At 42.9% G+C, this 19,486-nt stretch overlaps 1 protein-coding gene across 6 annotated transcripts in view; it reads right to left on the bottom strand.

Annotated features, from left to right (window-relative positions):
* Positions 1-19,486, bottom strand: part of ZBTB8A (zinc finger and BTB domain containing 8A) — a 57,061-nt gene that overhangs the window by 21,098 nt on the left and 16,477 nt on the right. For all 6 annotated transcript variants that reach the window (XM_074380460.1, XM_074380456.1, XM_039474281.2 and 3 more), the window contains one exon: positions 18,664-18,743. The gene's annotated coding sequence lies outside the window, so the exon portion shown is untranslated. The remainder of the gene's footprint in view (positions 1-18,663; positions 18,744-19,486) is intronic.

The following is a 19,486-nucleotide window of genomic DNA, read 5'->3' as shown; positions in this document are numbered from 1 at the left end:
CAGTTTGACAAGCTTCATTATTGCATTGAACTTATAGCTTAACTGAGGGGAAAATTTACATCTTTATAATGTTGAGTCTCACTATCCATGAACATGGTATAATTCTCCATTTATTCAGGTCTTGTTTCATACTCCTCAATGTTATTTTCTCTGTTAAGATCTTACGTATTTTTGTTATATTCCTACTGATCATAGATTTTATTGCTATAGTGAATGGACAATTTTTTCCTATGGCATTATTACTGGTTTATAGGCATACTATTCATATTTGTATATTAATCTTATGTATGGCAACCTCTCTTATTAGCTAAAGTCTCTTATTAATTTTAATGGTTTATCCAAAGATTTTCTGAGTCCAGTGCTGTGGCTCACACCTATAATCCCAGCACTTTGGGAGGCCAGATGAGAGAATCTCTTGAGCCCAAGAGTTCAAGACCAGCTGGGCAATATATGGAGACTCTGTCTCTACAAAAATAAGAAAATGGCACATATCTGTGGTCCTGGCTACTTGGGAGGCTGAGGGAGGATGGATTGCTTGAGCCCAGGAGGTTGAGGCTGCAGTAAATCATGATGGTGCTACTGCACCAGCCGGCACCTCAGAGCAACACCCTCCTCAAAAAAAAAAAAAAAAAAAAAAAAAAGAAAGAAAGAAAGAAAGAAAGAAAAAAGAAAACCCAAAGATATTCTGAAACATTATTTGTAGATCATTATATGCCTGCAAATAAGGAGTTTTATTTCATCTAGTTCCATTTTTATGTCTCATTTCTTATGTTACTCCTATTGCATGGGCTAGGATCTCCCATAAGGTGTGGAACAGAAGCCATGAGAGCAGGCATCATTTGCTGAGACTATATTAATGCCTCACTATCTGCATTTCTACCCTGAACCACCACCAGATTCAGTTACTTAACCTGATTTCTTTCTTTCTTTTTTTTTTTTTTTTGAGGCAGGGTCTCACTCTGTCACCCATGCTGGAGTGCAGTGGCACAATCTTGGCTCACTAAAACCTCTGCTTCCCAGGTTCAAGCAATCCTCCCACCTCAGCCTCCAGAGTAGCTAGAACTACAGGGGTACACCACCATGCCTGGCTAATTTTTGTATTTTTAGTAGAGATAGGGTTTCACTATGTTTCCCAGGCTGGTCCCAAACTCTTGGGCTCAAGCAATCTGCCTGCCTCGGACTCTCAAAGTGTTGGGATTACAAGCATGAGCCACTGAACCCGGGCAGAGTGGTTATTGTTAAAATACATTAACTGGTCAGATGCAGTGGCTCACGTATGTAATCCCAGCACTTTGGGAGGCTGAGGTGGGTGGATCACCTGAGGTCAGCAGTTCGACACCAGCCTGGCCAACATGGTGAAACCCCATCTCTACAAACATACAAAAATTAGCCAGGCATGATGGTGGGTGCCTGTAATCCTAACTACAGTGAAACACATCTCTACTAAAATACAAAAAATTAGCCAGGCATGGCAGTGTGTATCTGTAGTCCCAGCTACTCGGGAGTCTGAGGCTCAGGAGAATCACTTGAATCTGGGAGGTGGAGGTTGCAGTGAGTTGAGATCACACCATTGCACTCCAGCCTGGGTGACTGAGCAACAATCCATCTCAAAAAAATAAAAAAAAAAGTACTGTATGAAAGTTAGAAATATGAACATATAGAGAGACGAAGAACCTATAATGAGTTAGTTCTCAAGGAGTTCCATCTATAACGGTTTCTTCCATGTTTAAGATAGGCCAGGTTCTACTAGGAATGGGCTTTGAAATCCCAAATCTCCCAGACACTATTAAATAAAAAAGACTGAGTCACTTCACTACAGATTGGAACTTCACATTCTCATTAAGGACCCAAAGACCCAGCTTTTGCTCAGTCCTTATATGACCTTGTCTGTGGAGGACAGACAAACCCGGGATACTGTGCTAACACAGAGACATAATATACGCATGGTTATGTCAGACAAGTGCAAAACAAGGCATCTGGGAATACTGCTACACAAGTATTGAATCAATGGCTCATCTTTTTTGTGTGTGTGAGATGGAGTCTCACTCTGTCACCCAGGCTGAAGTGCAATGGTGCAATCTCGGCTCACTGCAACCTCCACGTCCTGACCCCAGGTTCAAGTGATTCTCCTACTTCAGCCTCCCGAATGGCTGCGACTATAGATTAGGGATACTCAACCTGTACTAGCATATCCTCTCAGTTAAAAATCTAATAATTCCTCTGTTCTCTTTGAAATAAGGCAGTTGGGTCATGACTTTACATTTTTATTTTTTTAAATTATTTATTTATTTATTTTTAAATTTTTTTTTTTTTTTGAGACGGAGTTTCGCCCTTGTTACCCAGGCTGGAGTGCAATGGTGCGATCTCGGCTCACCGCAACCTCCGCCTCCTGGGCTCAGGCAATTCTCCTGCCTCAGCCTCCTGAGTAGCTGGGATTACAGGCACGTGCCACCATGCCCAGCTAATTTTTTGCACTTTTAGTAGAGACGGGGTTTCACCATGTTGACCAGGATGGTCTCGATCTCTCGACCTCGTGATCCACCTGCCTCGGCCTCCCAAAGTGCTGGGATTACAGGCTTGAGCCACCGCGCCTGGCGCTATTTTTAAATTTTTTTAGAGATGGGGCTTCTCCATGTTGGCCAGGCCAGTCTCAAACTCCTGACCTCAGGTGATCCACCCACCTCGGCCTCCCAAAGTGCTGGGATTACAGGCGTCAGCCACCTCACCCAGCCAACTTTACATTTTTCTGATATGATAAATAAATGCTTAAATAATGCTTAAATAATGGTTAAACTGTGTCCCCACCCATAATCCCATGTGTCAAGGGTGGGATCAGGTGGAGGTAATTGAATCATGGGGGCAGTTTCCTTTATCCTGTTCTCATGATAGTAAGTGAGTCTCACAAGATCTGATGGTCTTACAAGCATCTGGCATTTCCCCTGCTGGCACTCACTCCATCCTGCCACCCTGTAAAGAAGGTGCCTGCTTCTCTTTCACCTTCTGCCATGACTGTAAGTTTCCTGAGGCCTCCCCAGAAATGCAGAACTGAGTCAATTAAGCCTCTTTCTTTTACGAATTACCCAGTCTTTGGTATTTCTTCATAGCAGTGTGAGGACAAGACTAATTCAATGCTGCAACAAATATTTTTGCAGGCAGGGCGCAGTGGCTCACATCTGTAATCCCAGCACTTTGGGAGGGTGAGGTGGTCAATTACCTGAGGTCAGAAGTTTGAGACCAGCCTGGCCAATGTAGCGAAACCACATCTCTACTAAAATTACAAAAATTAGCTGGACATGTTGGCGTGCACCTGTGATCCCACCTACTTGGGAGGCTGAGGCAGGAGAATTGCTTGAACCTGCAGGGGTAGAGGTTGCACTGAACTGAGATTGCGCCACTGCACTTCAGCCAGACAACAAGAGTGAAATTCCATCTCAAAAAAAAAAACTTTTTTTTCAATATAGATCCTTGAGCATTGCTATGGTCTTAATGTCCCTACCAAATTCATGTAACAGTATTAAGAGGTAGATTAAAGAGATGATTAGAGCCGGGCACAGCGGCTCAAACCTGTAATCCCAGCACTTTGCGAGGCTGAAGCAGGTGGATCACGAGGTCCATCTCAGCCAGGAGTTCAAGACCAGCCTGGCCAAGATAGTGAAACCTCATCTCTACTAAAAATAAAAAAATTAGCTGGGGTTGGTGGTGCATGCCTGTAATCCCAGCTACTTGAGAGGCTGAGGCAGAGAAATGCTTGAACTCGGGAGGCAGAAGTTGCAATGAGCCAAGATCATGCCACTGCACTAGAGCCTGGGCGACAGAGCAACACTTTGTCTCAAAAAAAAGAAAAAAAAAAGATTATTAGGTCATCTGGGCACCTCAATCATGCATGGATTAATGCTACTATCTCAGGAGTGGGTTAGTTAGCATGAAAGTGGGCTCTTGCTAAGAGTTCGGCCCTTATGTTGTCTCTCTGTGTTGCTTCTGTGCTTCCTTGCCATGGGATGCCTTCCACTATCCTGTGATCCTTGTCAGATGCTGGCATCAGATCTGTGAGCCAAATAAACTTCTGTTCTTTATAATTACCCAGTCTGTGGTATTCTGCTATAGCAACAGAAATGGACTAAGACAAGCATTTAGGACATAATTTAATTCCTAGAAGTCCAGTTGCTAAGTGGGTACTGACAAATGGCTTTCCCAAAACACTGTATCTTTTTTTTTTTTTTTTTTTGGGAGACTGAGTCTCACTCTATTGCCCAAGCTGGAATGCAGTGATGTGATCTCAGCTCTCTGCAACCTCCACCTCCTGGGTTCAAGCAATTCTCATGCCTCAGCCTCCTGAGTAGTTTGGAATGACAGGTGCCCACCACCACTATGCCCAGCTAATTTTTGTATTTTTAGTAGAGATGAGGTTTCACCATGTTGGCCAGGCTGTTCTCGAATTCCTGACCTCAAGCAATCCACCCACCTTGGCCTCCCAAAGTACTGGGATTACAGGCGTGAGCCACTGAGGCTGGCCCCACTATATCAACTTATATCTCTACCAACACCATAGGACAGTGACTTTTTCTCCAGTATTTTCATTAAACTTGAAAATTCTCTCTGTTTCTTTTTTTTTTGGAGACAGAGCCTTACTCTATTGCCCAGGCTGGAATACAGTAGTGCAATCTTGGCTCACTGCAACCTCCGCCTCCTGGGTTCAAGCGATTCTTGTGCCTCAAGCCTCCCGAGTAGCTAGGAGTATAGGTATGTATGCCACTCCACTCCAGCCTGGGCGACAGAGCGAGACTCCATCTCAAAAAAAAAAAAAAAAAAAAAAAAAAATCCCAGCTCTTTGGGAGGCTGAGGCAGGAGAATTGCTTGAAGCCAGGAAGCAGAGATTGCAGTGAGCCAAGATCATGTCATTGCACTCCAGCTTAGGTGACAAAGCGAGACTTTGTCTCAAAAAATTAAAAAAATATATTTTAAAATCAAATATATATGAAAGGATAATACCAAATTTGGTTTATCACTGGAATACAAGATGTTTAACAGTTGAAAATCAGGCCAGGCGTGGTGGCCCATGCCTGTAATCTTAGCACTTTGGGGCGGAGGTGAGCAGATCATGAGGTCAGGAGTTCGAGACAAGCCTAGCCAACATAGTGAAACACTGTCTCTATGAAAAATACAAAAATTAGCCAGGTGTGGTGGCATGTGCCTGTAGTCCCAACTACTTGGGAGGCTGAGGTAGGAGAATCACTTGAACCCGGGAGGCGGAAGTTGCAGTGAGCCAAGACCACGTCATTGCACTCTAGCCTAGGTGAGAGTGAGACTCCGTCTCAAAAAAAAAAAAAAAAAAAAGATATCAGTACAATCCTCCACATTAACAGAACAAGATAAAAATAAGGCTATCTCAACAGAACAGACATTTGAAAAATCCAACACTCATTCATAATAAAAACTCTAGTGAAATAGAAATAGAAGGAAACTTCTTCAGCTGCTAAAGCCATCTACAAAAAGCCAACTGCTAATATCTTACTTAACTGTGAAAGATCAAATGCTTTTCCCTCTAAGACAGGGAACAGGGCAAAGATTTGTGCTCTCAACTATTTCTATTCACCATTGTCCTGGAGATGTTAGTCAGTGCAATAAGTGATGTTAAAGAAGTAACAGGCATAAAGAGTAAAAAGGGGCTGGGCACGGTGGCTCACACCTGTAATCCCAGCACTTTGGGAGGCTGAGGCAGGCAGATCATGAGGTGAAGAGTTCAAGACCAGCCTGGCCAATATGGTGAAACCCCGTCTCTACTACTAATACAAAAATTAGCCGGGTGTGGTGGTGTGAGCCTGTAGTCCCAGCTACTCAGGAGGCTGAGGGAGGAGAATAGCTTGAACACGGAAGGCAGAGGCTGCAATGAGCTGAGATCATGCCACTCACTCTAGCTTGGGTGACAGAGCAAGACTCTGTCTGGAAAGAAAAAAAAAGGGTAAAAAGGAAAATTTAAAACTGTTATTGTTTTTAGATGACACAATCATGTACATAGAATATCCTACAAATAATCTTCTTGAATGAATAACTGAATTTAACAAGGTCACAGGATACAGGATCAGCATATGAAAATCAGTTTTATTTCTCTATGTTAGCAATGAATAATTGGAAAATAAAATTTTTTAACAATGCATTCGTGAGAGTATCAAAAATACTTACGGGTCAATATAACTAAATTATTTGCAAGTTTGCTTGCTGTCTTTTTTTTTCTTTTTTTTGAGAGGGAGTCTCGTTCTGTCACCCAGGCTTGAGTGCAGCGGTGCGATCTCGGCTCACTGCAACCTCTGTTTCCTGGGTTCAAGCGAGTCTCCTGCCTCAGCTTCCTCAGTAGCTGGGACTTTAGGCTCATGCCACCACGCTTGGCTAATTTTTTGTATTTTAGTAGCAACATGGTTTCACCATGTTAGCTAGGATGGTCTTGATCCCCCAACTTCATGATCAGCCCACCTCAGCCTCCCGAAGTGCTGGGATTACAGGTATGAGCTATGACTCCTGGCCTGCAAGCTCTATACATTTAAAACTGTAAAATACTTGAGAGAAATATAAGCAATCTAAACAAATGGAAAGATAAGACATGTACACGAATTAGAAAGTTAATATGTCAATTCTATTGAAGTGGACATACAGAATTAATGTAATCCCAACAAAATCCAAGCAAATTTATCTTTGTAGAAATTATCAAGCTGCTTCTAAAATTTAAAGGGAATTTAGTGGACCTAAAATATAAGACTGACTATAACTACGGTAACTAAGGCAGTGTATTATTGGCAGTAAGATAGGTACATAGATCAATGAAATAGAATAGAGTCTAGAAATAGACACATGAAAATACTATCAATTAACTTTTTAGTCAGGTTCACTTTATCAACTGCCTTTTGACAAAGATGTCACAGTCACTCAATGGTGAAAGGTTCATGTTTCCAAACAAATGGTGCCAGAACAACTGGATATCCATTACAGAAGAAAAAATAATTTTGATCCTTATTTTATATAACATATAAATATTCATTTGACAAGGATCATAGAAAAAGTTCATAGTAGGGCCAGGCGCAGTGGCTCATGCCTGTAATTCCAGCACTCTGGGAGGCCAAGGCAGGTGGATCACCTGAGGTCGGGAGTTCAAGACCAGCCTGACCAACATGGTGAACCCTCATCTTTAAAAAAAAAGAAAAAAAATTTAAAAATCATAGTAAAAGCTAAATTTCAGAAGAAAATAAAGGAAAGTCTTTGGGACCTTGGGGTAGGCAAAGATTTCTTTCTTCTTTTTTTTTGAGACGGAGTTTCGCTCTTGTTACCCAGGCTGGAGTGCAATGGCGCGATCTCGGCTCACCGCAACCTCCACCTCCTGGGTTCAGGCAATTCTCCTGCCTCAGCCTCCTGAGTAGCTGGGATTACAGGCACGAGCCACCATGCCCAGCTAATTTTTTGTATTTTTAGTAGAGACGGGGTTTCACCATGTTGACCAGGATGGTCTCGATCTCTCGACCTCTTGATCCACCCGCCTCGGCCTCCCAAAGTGCTGGGATTACAGGCTTGAGCCACCGCGCCCGGCCGGCAAAGATTTCTTAAGACACAAAAAGTGTGCAGGGCAGTGGCTCACACCTGTAATCCCAGCACTTTGGGATACCAAGGTCGGTAGATTGCTTGAAACAAGGAGTTCAAGACAGCAAGACCTTGTCTCTATTTTTTTATAAAAAATAAAATAATAGGCCGGGTGCAGTGGATCATGCCTGTAATCCCAGCACTTTGGGAGGCCAAGGCAGGTGGATCACAAGGTCAAGAAATCGAGACCATCTTGGCCAACATGGTGAAACCCCATCTCTACTAAAAATACAAAAATTAGCTGGGTGTGGTGGCACACGCCTGTAGTCCCAGCTACTCAGGAGGCTGAGGCAGGATACTCGCTTGAACAGGGGTGGTGGAGATTGCAGTGAGCCAAGATTGTGCCACTGCACTCCAGCCTAGCGACAGAACAAGACTCAGTCTCAAAAAAAAAAAAAAAAGACACAAAAAGCATGAAGTACACCAGGGGCAGTGGCTCACACCTGTAATCCCAGCACTTTGGGAGACTGAGGTGGGCAGATTGATTGAGACCAGGAGTTCAAGACCAGCCTGGGGAACACAGCAAAACCTTGTCTTTATTTTTTTTATATAAAAAACAAAAACAAAATAATAGGCTGGGCACAGTGGATCACACCTGTAATCCCAGCACCCTGGGAGGCTGAGGAGGGTAGATCACAAGGTCAGGAGTTCGAGACCAGCCTGGCCAGCAGGGTGAAACCTGAGGCTTCCTAACAGAAAACAAACAAAATTGGCACGTGAAAAGATGTCACTGGTCATTAGGGCAATGTAAATTAAAACCACAAGGAAATGTCATTACATACCCATTGTCATGGCTAAAAACAAAACGACTGACAATGCCAAGTGTTGGCAAGGATGTAGAGAAACTGGATGTCTCATGCATTGCTGGTGGAAATGCAAGATACTACAGTCACTTTGGAAAACTATTTAGCAGTTCTAATAAAGTTATGCCTAGTCTAAGATCCAGCAATTCTACTCCTAGGTATTTATCCAAGAGAAATGAAAACACATGTCTACAAAAAGACTTAAACAAGAATTTTCATAGCAGCTTTGTTCATATTACCCCAAAATTGGAAAGAAAATGTCTATCCACTGGTGAATAAATAAACAAATTGTATTATATCCATACCATGGAATACTACTGAACAATAGAAACAAACAAGCCTCTGATACAAGCAATGATATAAATGACTCAAAATCATTAGTCTTAATGAAAGAAGCCAGATACAAAAGAATACCTATTGTGTTAGTCCAGTTATATGAAATATTAGAATAGGCAGAATTAATCTATAATCACATAAGGGAGATTACAGCTGCCTGAAACTGGGAATAAAACAGGAGGCTCTACAACAAAATGGCATAAGAATAAAAAGGCATGAGGAAAATTTTAGATGATGAAAATGTTTCAAATATAATTTATGGTGATTATTACATATGAACATGTCAAACATTAAACTATACATTTACAATGGGAGCATTTTATTGTATGTAAATTATACTTTAATTTATTTTCGAGATGGAGTCTTGCTCTGTCGCCCAGGCTGGAGTGCAGTGGCACAATCTCAGCTCATGGCAACCTCCGCCTGCCAGGTTCAATCAATTCTCCTGCGTCAGCTTCCCTAGTACCTGATTACAAGTGTGCATCACCATACTCAGCTAATTTTTTTGTTTTTGTATTTTTAGTAGAGATGGGCTTTCACCATGTTGGCCAGGCTGGTCTCAAAATCCTGACCTCATGATCCTTGGCCTCCCAAAGTGCTGAGATTACAGGTGTGAGCCACCAGGCCCAGCCTAAATTATATCATAATAAAGCCAATTACATAAACCTAGAATCAAAAGAATTTAGTAAAAGGGCCAATTTATGATAAAATTAATACACAAAAATAGCTAGGTGGCAGATACAAGAGAAGATCCCTGATACGGTTTGGATTTGTGTCCCCTGCCCAAATCTCATGCTGAATTGTAAACCCCCATGTTAGAGAGGGGACCTAGTGGAAGGGAACTGGCTCATGGGGGTGGATTTCCCTCTTGCTATTCTTGTGATAGTGACTGAGTTCTCATGAGATCTGGTTGTTTAAAAGTGTGTAGCACCCCCCGCTCCCCTTCACTCTCTTCTTCCTGCTCCAGACATGTAGGATGGGCCTGCTTCCCCCTTTGCCTTTTGCCATGACTGTTAAGTTCCTGAGGCCTCCCCAGTCAGGCTTCCCTTACAGCCTGTGGAACTGTGAGCCAATTAAACCTCTCTTCTTCTTTTTTTTTTTTTTTTTTTTTTTTTTGAGATGGAGTTCGCTCTTCTTGCCCAGGCTGGAGTGCAATGGCCCTATCTTGGCTCACTGCAACCTCTGCCTCCTGGGTTTAAGTGATTCTTCTGCCTCAGCCTCCCAAGTAGCTGGGATTACAGGCATGCACCACCACGTCTGGCTAATTCTGTATTTTTAGTAGAGACAGGGTTTCTCCATGTTGGTCAGGCTGGTTTTGAACTCCCGACTTGAGGTCATCTGCCCACCTCGGCCTCCCAAAGTGCTGGAATTATAGGCATGAGCCACCGCACCAGGCTAAACTCTTTTCTTTATAAATTACCCAGTCTTAGGGAGTTCTTTCTAAAGATGGACTAATACAATCCCTTTCACAAAAATAAATGAAGTTAAATACTCTAACCTCCAGTGGCTCCCATTTTACTGAGAAAGAAATCTTTCTTCCTTTAGTCTGGTCTAAAAGTGTTGCCAGATCTCTGAAAGATCTCTCCTACCTGCGGCTGTCATCTCACTGCTTTTATGCTTCCCAAGGTACCAAGTTCATTCCTGACGTCCCTGCGTCTGGAACATTCCTCACCCAGGAGTGAAGGATCTTCGCATAACTTGTTCTCCAACTCCCCAACGAGTCTTTGCTTAAATGTCACTTTATCAGAGGTTTCCTTGAAAGCCCATCTTTAGTATGGGGAGCTTTAGTTGATCACTATAGCTCAATAGCTACTGTCATAGAAACTATATCATATGAAGTATAGATTCAAAAACTATTTGTTGTAGTTACATGATATTCTACATACGTTTGTGCTGCTTACAATGAGATCTTGAAATAAATCAAGTTATACTATAAAACGCCAGCATAAGTTGTTGGGTTTTTTTTAGATATTATAAAAATGAGAGAAACTATTGGTTATACTTTGTATATTAATTGTTTTAGGTGTATTTTGCTGTTAAACAGGTGTACTTAATTATTTGGTATTTTCTGGTTATGAAAGATTAGAGACAGAGAAATGAGTCCTTTTTCCTAAAGAGGTTATAGGTCAAAGGCTGAGGGTACAGAATTTGTACCCCTAAATTCTAGAAAGATAATTTAATTCTGCTTTTAAATCATAATCCTGTCAAAAACAGGCTATTTGCTTCCATTACCCAGACTTCTGTGCTACATTTCCAGACCTTTACTCAATGTGAAATCATAAAAGCTACAGACTTAAAGTGGCCAAAACGTATTATGGCTGCATCATAGCTTATAAAGTAAAAATTCTAATATATCAATCACACCAGAAAAACACGGAAGCTTGGCACTGGGATGGAGTAAAAATGGTAAAATACCAATCATCTAGAGTTCTTAGGGATGAATTATTCTGGTGCATTATTTTCTAAGGAATGAGAACTACTGAAAGCAATAATGTCCTTTGAGACCCTAGGGTAAAGAAGCCATAGAAATGTGGCATGTCCTTTTCTGAGTGCTGTCACTTCTCACCATTCAAATACTGCAGTGTCCTCAGGACCGGTGACAGCATGCGGTCTGCTCACTGTGCCTGTGGTTTCAAATTAGCTGTTGCAAAACTGAGATAAAATGACCTTGCTGGCATCTCAGTATCAATTTTGCATAATGTCAAAATATGGCACTGGTATCAGTAACATGATTAAGAAGCGAGACGTACTCGCCATCCTCTTTTATGTTTTGTCTCAGAGGCCGTTCCACCTAAGAGATGACCAGGTTCCATGAAGAAACCACAACCTTAAACTCCTGGGCCCAAGGGATCCTCCTGCCTTGGCCTCCCACAGTGCTGGGATAACAGGGTGAGCCATCACGCTCACTTGAATCTGAGAGGTTGAAATTGCAGTGAGCTGAGATTTTGCCACTGCATTCCAGCCTGGGCGACAGAGTAAAACTCCGTCTCAACAAACAAACGAACAGCCCAGGCTGAGTATGGTGGCTCATGCCTATAATCCCAACACTATGGGAGACTGAGGTAGAAGGATTGCTTGCGCCCAGGAGTTCAAGAGCAGCCTGAGCAACATAGTGGGACCCCATTTCTACAAAAAAATTAAAAAATTAGCTGGGTGTGGTGGCCTCCTTATAGTTGGGAGGCTGAGGCAGGAGATTCACAGGAGCCCAGGAGTTTGAAGCAGCTGCAGTGAGCCATGATCATATCACTGCACTCTAGCCTGGGTGGCAGAGTAAGACTGTGTCTCAAATAAAAATAAACAAAAAATTAAAAAAGCATGTACCACCTCCTTCCACTCTCCTGCTCCTGCTCCCGAGTGTGAAACGTGGGTTGAGTTGTGCCCCCAGAATTATATGCTGAAGTCTTAAACCCTGATACCTACACAGGAGACCTTAATTTGGAAACAGGGTCTTTGCAGATATAGTCAAGTTAAGATAGGTCATTCTGAATTATGGTGGTATAATTATAAAGAAATATCTGGGCCGGGCGCGGTGGCTCAAGCCTGTAATCCCAGCACTTTGGGAGGCCGAGGCGGGTGGATCACGAGGTCAAGAGATCGAGACCATCCTGGTCATCATGGTGAAACCCCGTCTCTACTAATGGTGCAAAAAATTAGCTGGGCATGGTGGCGCGTGCCTGTAATCCCAGCTACTCCGGAGGCTGAGGCAGGAGAATTGCCTGAACCCAGGAGGCGGAGGTTGCGGTGAGCCGAGATTGCGCCATTGCACTCCAGCCTGGGTAACAAGGGCGAAACTGCGTCTCAAAAAAAAAAAAAAGAAATATCTGGAGAGCCAGGCGCGGTGGCTCAAGCCTGTAATCCCAGCACTTTGGGAGGCCAAGGCGGGTGGATCACAAGGTCGAGAGATCGAGACCATCATGGTCAACATGGTGAAACCCCGTCTCTACTAAAAATACAAAAAACTAGTTGGGCGTGGTGGTGCGTGCCTGTAATCCCAGCTACTTAGGAGGCTGAGGCAGGAGAATTGCCTGAGCCCAGGAGGCGGAGGTTGCGGTGAGCCGAGATCGTGCCATTGCACTCCAGCCTGGGTAACAAGAGCGAAACTCCGTCTCAAAAAAAAAAAAAAAGAAATATCTGGAGAAATGAGGACATTGAAATGACACACAGGGGCTGGGCACGGTAGCTCACACCTGTAATCCTAGCACTTTGGGAGGCCAAAGAATGGCGGATTGCTTGAGGCCAGGAGTTCAAGACCAGCCTAGGCAACAGGCTGATCTCAAAAAAACAAAAACAAAAACAAAACCACACACACAGAAGGAAGAGCGTCATATGAAGACAGAAGCAGAGGTTGGAATGACGGAGCTACAATGGAAGGAATGCCAAGGACTACTGGCACCCACCAGAAACTAGGAAGAGGCAAGGAAGGACTCTGCCCTACACCTTCAGAGGGAGCATGGATCCAGCAAGGAAGTTTTCACTCAGAAAAAAAAAGAGGAAAATCATTCTAGGTAGAAGATATAGTTTGAGCCAAGGCACAGACTGGTATAATCAGAAAAATAGGAAGTAAGTTCTTCAATATGGCTGGAGCACGGGATGCAAAAGAGATGGTGACAGATGGGTGGAGCACCATATTTGCCTTCTTAAAGAGTCTGGATTAGACATTGTAAGCACTGGTGGGTTTTATGCAAAGGAAAGAGGTGATTTAGTATTTGATCAAACCAGAGAGCAGTAAGAACAGCACTGGCAGTGACACCAGGCAGGAGGCAGTTGTAATCTAGACAAAATGGGAGGGGTAAAAATGGAAGGGGTTGGGCTGGGTGTGGTGGCTCATGCCTGTAATCCCAGCACTTTAGAGGCCAAGGTGGGCAGATCACTTGAGGTCAGGAGTTCGAGACCAGCCTGGTCAACATGGTGAAACCCCCGTCTCTACTAAAAATACAAAAATTAGCCAGATATGGTGGCACGTGCCTCCTGCAATCCCAGCTACTCAGGAGGCTGAGGTGGGAGAACTATTTGAACCTGGGAGGCAGAGGTCACAGTGAGCCGAAGTTGCTCCACTGAACTCCTCCAGCCTGGGTGACAGAGCAAGACTCCATCTGAAAAAAAAAAAAAAAAGAAAGAAAAAGGAATGGAAGTAGTTGTAAGTAGTGGTATTGTAGTATGAGTCTGTTTCGTTACTTATAATTTTTAAAAAAATGCTGAAACTGGGTAATTTATAAAGAAAAGGAAAAAAAAGAAAAAAATATAAATCTCATCATGAAGAAGATAAAGAAAAAAAGAAGAAATGAAATTTATGTATTATAGTTCTGAAGGCTGAGACGTCCCAGGCCAAGCATCCACACCTGGTGAGGGCCTTCTTGCTGGTGGAGACTGCAGAGTCCTGGGACAGTGCAGGGGAATGGGTAGTGCTATGCTTAGAATCTGTGTCCCTGGCCAAATCTCATGTCAAAATGTAATCCCCAGTGTTGGAGGTGGGGCCTGATGGGAGGTGACTGGATCATGGGCACAGAGTTCCCATGAGTGGTTTAGCACCATCCCCCCTTGACACTGTATAGTGAGTGAGTTCTCATGAGATCTGGTTGTGTAAAAGTGTGTGGCACCTCTCTTCCTCCTACTCCAGCCATGTGAAGATGCCAGCTCCTCCTATGCCTTCCACCTTAACTGGAAGCTTCCTGAGGCCTCCCCAGAAGCAGAAGCCACTATGCTTCTTATACAGCCTGCAGAACTGTGAACCCAATTTAACCTCTAGATTCTTTGGCCGGGCGTGGTGGCTCACGCTTGTAATCCTAGCACTTTGGGAGGCTCAGGCAGGTGGACTGCACAATGCCATTTTATAAACCTGGGAGCTTAGAGTTCGAGAGCAGCCTGGGCCACACAGTAAAACCCGCCTCTACTAAAATACAAAAAATTAGCTGGGCATAGTGGCATGTGCCTGTAGTCCCAGCTACTCAGGAGGCTGAGGCAGGAGAATTGCTAGAACCCAAGGCAGATGCTGCAGTGAGCTGGCACTGCACCACTGCACTCCAGCCTGGGCAACAGGGCAAGACTCTGTCTCTTACAACAAACAACAACAACAAAAAAACCTCTACTCTTTATAAATTACCCAGTCTCAGGTATTTTTTTATAGCAGTGCAAGAACAGACTAGTACAGGTGGCAAGGGGGCTGAGCATGCTCACATCTCCCCTCCTCTTCCTATAAAACCACCAGTTCCGCCCATGATCACCCATTAATCTTTCATAACCCAATCACCTCTTAATAGTCCCACTTCTCAATACTGCCACATTGGGCCAGGCTTGGTGGCTCATGCCTGTAATTCCAGCACTTTGGGAGGCCAAGGCAGGCAAATCGCTTGAGCCCTGGAATTGGAGACCAGCCTAGGCAACATGGCAAAACCCCATCACTACAAAAAATACAAAAATTAGCCAGTCATGGTGGCATGCACCTGTAGTCCCAGCTACTCAGGAGGGTGAGGTAAGAGGATCACCTAAGCTTGGGGAGGTTGAGGCTGCAGTGAGCCATGATTGTACCACTGCACTCTAGCATGGGCGACAGAGTGAGACCCTGTCTCAAAAAAAAAACCCATCACATTGAGGATGAAGTTTCAACATGAATTTTGAAGGGGACCAACATTTAAACCACAGCAGTGGTGATGAAAATAAGTAGACAAGGCCAAGGCAGGTGGATCACTGGAGGTCAGGAGTTCAAGACCAGCCTGGCCAACATGGTAAAATCCCACTTCTACTAAAAACACAAAAATTAGCTGGGCATGGTGGCACATGCCTGTCATCCCAGCTACTCAGGAGGCTGAGGCAGAAGAATCGCTTGAACCCGGGAGGCAGAGGTTGCAGTGAGCCAAGATCGTGCCACTGCACTCCAATGGCAGAGTGAGACTCTCTCTTAAAAAAAAAAAAAAAAAAAAAAGAAGCCGGGCACGGTGGCTCAAGCCTGTAATCCCAGCACTTTGGGAGGCTGAGGCAGGTGGATCACAAGGTCAAGAGATCAAGACCATCTTGGTCAACAAGGTGAAACCCCGTCTCTACTAAAAATACAAAAAACTAGCTGGGCATGGTGGTGCGTGCCTGTAATCCCAGCTACTCAGGAGGCTGAGGCAGGAGAATTGCCTGAACCCAGGAGGCGGAGGTTGCGGTGAGCCGAGATCGTGCCATTGCACTCCAGCCTGGGTAACAAGAGCGAAACTCCGTCTCAAAAAAAAAAAAAAGGAAAGGAAAGAAATAGAGATGAGCAAAAGAGGTAGAATCAGCAGATCAGTAGGACTTGGAAGCAGCATAAATAACAGTGGGTAAACACATGGGCTGTGCCATCAAAGTGAATCTAAACCCTGGCTCTGCTGTGGTTTACACGTCCATTTCCTCACCTATAAATGGGAGTTTATGAGAGTACAGAGCCACTTCATGGAATTGTAGATTCAATTTGACATTACAAATGCCAAGAATTCTGCAAGTGCCTGGGACATTGTAGCTAGCTGCTCAATAATATATGAGCCTCTGTTATAATTCTTATCATCATTGTTATCAATCATCAGATAGAGGCAGAAGATAACCTCAGACTTACTGTATTCCAAATTTATTACTGCTGCCTTTTCTTAACCCCTGAAATTTACTCTCATCTGTGACTCCTTTCTTGCATATTAGTAATACTATCTCCCTCTAGTGCCGAATCCAGGACTCAGGAACCATTCCAGCCCAAACCTTTCCCTTCTCAGCCTCCATATCTATATCCTTCAGACTTGGACACTAATAAACAAATAAGTGAATTAATGGCACATGTTGAAAGTTCCCTACATAATTTGTTTTCTTTTTTTTTTTGAGACGGAGTTTCGCTCTTGTTACCCAGGCTGGAGTACAACGGCGCGATCTCAGCTCACCGCAACCTCCGCCTCCTGGGCTCAGGCAATTCTCCTGCCTCAGCCTCATAAGTAGCTCGGATTACAGGCACGCGCCACCACGCCCAGCTAGTTTTTTGTATTTTTAGTAGAGACGGGGTTTCACCATGTTGACCAGGATGGTCTCGATCTCTCGACCTCGTGATCCACCTGCCTCGGCCTCCCAAAGTGCTGGGATTACAGGCTTGAGCCACCGCGCCCGGCCCATAATTTGTTTTCAGTGTGCTCTACTCTCAGGATATCTTCCCACCTCCAGATATTTGATGAATGTTTACTTCCATTTGTGTGTGTGTGTGTGTGTGTGTGTGTGTAGGTATGTAATACTTAGCTCTTCTAGAATGTATTTGGAGTACTGTGAAGAGAAAATCTAAATTTTTCCCTAAGAAGCTTACTACCGCAGATAAGAAGGAGGGAGGGTGAGAAAGGAAGAAAAAAAGAGGCTGGATGGGGTGGCTCACTCCTGTAATCCCAGCACTTTGGGAGGCCGAGGTGTGCGGATCCTGAGGTCAGGAGTTCGAGATCAGCCTGGCCAATATGATGAAACCCCGTTTCTACTAAAAATACAAAAATTAGCTAGGCATGGTAGCATGTGCCTGTAGTCCTAGCTACTCAGGAGGCTGAGGCAGAAGAACTGCTTGAACACGGTAGGCAGAGGTTGTAGAGATCATACCACTGCACTCCAGCCTGGGTGACAGAGAGAGACTCTGTCTCAAAAAAACAAAAAACAAAAAAAGAAAAAGAAAAAAAGAGAAAATGGCCAGCTCGCTAGATGCTAAGATAAATTGGTAGCATTTACATCATTCCCTCTTGTTTAGGTTTTGATTTTCAGAAACTGATTGGAAACGTGATTTTGTTCTGCAAAAAGATGATCTGTTTCTTAGGGCCAAACACCTTCCTGCTTCCCTCCTTATTCCCCCATGCTCTGTCTTTAATCAAGCTCACAGAGTTGGTATATAGGTCTATACATGTTATATATCTGTATGTGGTACGTCAGATATACCATACATATAAGAGAGACACAATGCAATTTTATAAATTATGATGAAAAATGTAAACATCAAAGGGATAGATATTTGTTTTCCACTGACCAACATATTCTCCTTTCCTTATGAGGAAGTGATACAGAAAGTCAGTCATTAAAATCTTGTTCACCAAGCATGAAGTCAGTATAAGGATGTCTGGATATATGCTCAGGAAATCTAGGCTGGAGATAAAGATTCAGGAATCATCAACAGAGGGCGGCATTCAAAAGATTTTAATAACTGATGATAAGAGTTTGGTAAAATAGACTGGGCACAGTGGCTCACACCTATACTCCCCACACTTTGGGAGGCTGAGGCAGGTAGATGTTTGAGCTCAGGAGTTTGAGACTAGCCTGGGCAACATGGCGAAACCTCATCTCTACAAAAAAATACAAAAACTAGCCGGGTATGGTGTCGTGGGCCTGTAGTCCCAGCTACTTGGGGGCTGAGGTGGGAGGATCACTTGAGCCACGGAGTTGGAGGCTGCAATGAGTTTGGATGATGCTACTGCCCTTTAGCCTCAGTGACAGAGCTAGCAACATCTTATTTAAATTAAATTAAATGTCGATGAGATGGTTTCTATACATTTACATTTAGCATTATTTGCCCTGGAATCCAAGGCACAAGAGAGGCAATGAGTTAAAAATGTAGTTCCATACAATTGCCTGGATACCAGTTTAAAAAAAAATAAAAAATGTATTTCAAGTGTGTATCCTGGATGTTTAAAAAAAAAAAAAATTCAGCCCACATTCACAAGGATATACTATACTGCCTTAAGAGAGTATTCAAAATAAAGATGTCATTTTAAAAAATTAGCAATAAGTGAATACGGAGACCAAAAAGATCAGAACACTGAATATCCTAGTGAATTTTCAAGAAATAGATCCATTCTCTGATATATAAAATCTACAACTACAAAATTCTACTTTTTGTCAATGCATTTAAGTGACATAGATCAAGAATTAAAACTTTTCATACCTGGAAATTTATGAATGCTGCTCTTGAATGGAGTTAAAAAGGGAAGATTCTAAGTCAAATACTGTGTTTGAAGGATGGCCCTGTAGAGAGAGAAAATAGATATTTATAATGTACTTTTCTAATAAGAGGCAGAAAGATCTGCTAAGGTAAAAAATATTTATTTAAATAAATTATATAAGGGCCAGGCACGCTGGTTCATGCCTGTAATCCCAACACTTTGGGAGGCCAAGATGGGTGGATCACCTGAGATCAGGAGCTCGAGACCAGCCTGGCCAACATGGTGAAACCCTGTCTCTACCAAGTATACAAAAATTAGCCAGGCATGGTGGCAGGTGCCTGTAATCCCAGCTACTCAGGAGGCTGAGGCAGGGAGAACTGCTTGAACCCGGGAGGTGGAGGTTGTAGTAACCCGAGATCCTGCTACTGCACTCTAGCTTGGGCAACAGAGTGAGACTCCATCTCAAAAAAAAAAAAAAAAAAAAAAGTTATATAAGAGCCTCTGTCAGATAACATTTTTAACATGTAAAAATAGACTATCTGGTACAGATTACTAATAACAATAGTTAATAGTTAATAATAATTATAGTTAGTAGAAAATCATCAATAATTAATAATCTAAATATATAACAAACATGTAATATATGATATATAATAATGTAATATAAATAAATCATTAATATTAACAGTAATAGTTAATAGAAACATCATTTTGCTTCAAATTGGCTTGGAACTCTTTTTAAAGAAATATACACATTTTATATACACATTTTTATGTTTTATATATATAACTTTCTAACCTCAGTCTTAAAGTTTATAAGAAGAG

The sequence above is a fragment of the Saimiri boliviensis genome, chromosome 11 (genome assembly GCF_048565385.1).
Source record: "Saimiri boliviensis isolate mSaiBol1 chromosome 11, mSaiBol1.pri, whole genome shotgun sequence".
Taxonomy (NCBI): Eukaryota; Metazoa; Chordata; class Mammalia; order Primates; family Cebidae; genus Saimiri; species Saimiri boliviensis.
The sequence above is the reverse complement of the archived record's forward strand: the minus strand, read 5'-3'. Positions and strand labels throughout refer to the sequence as shown.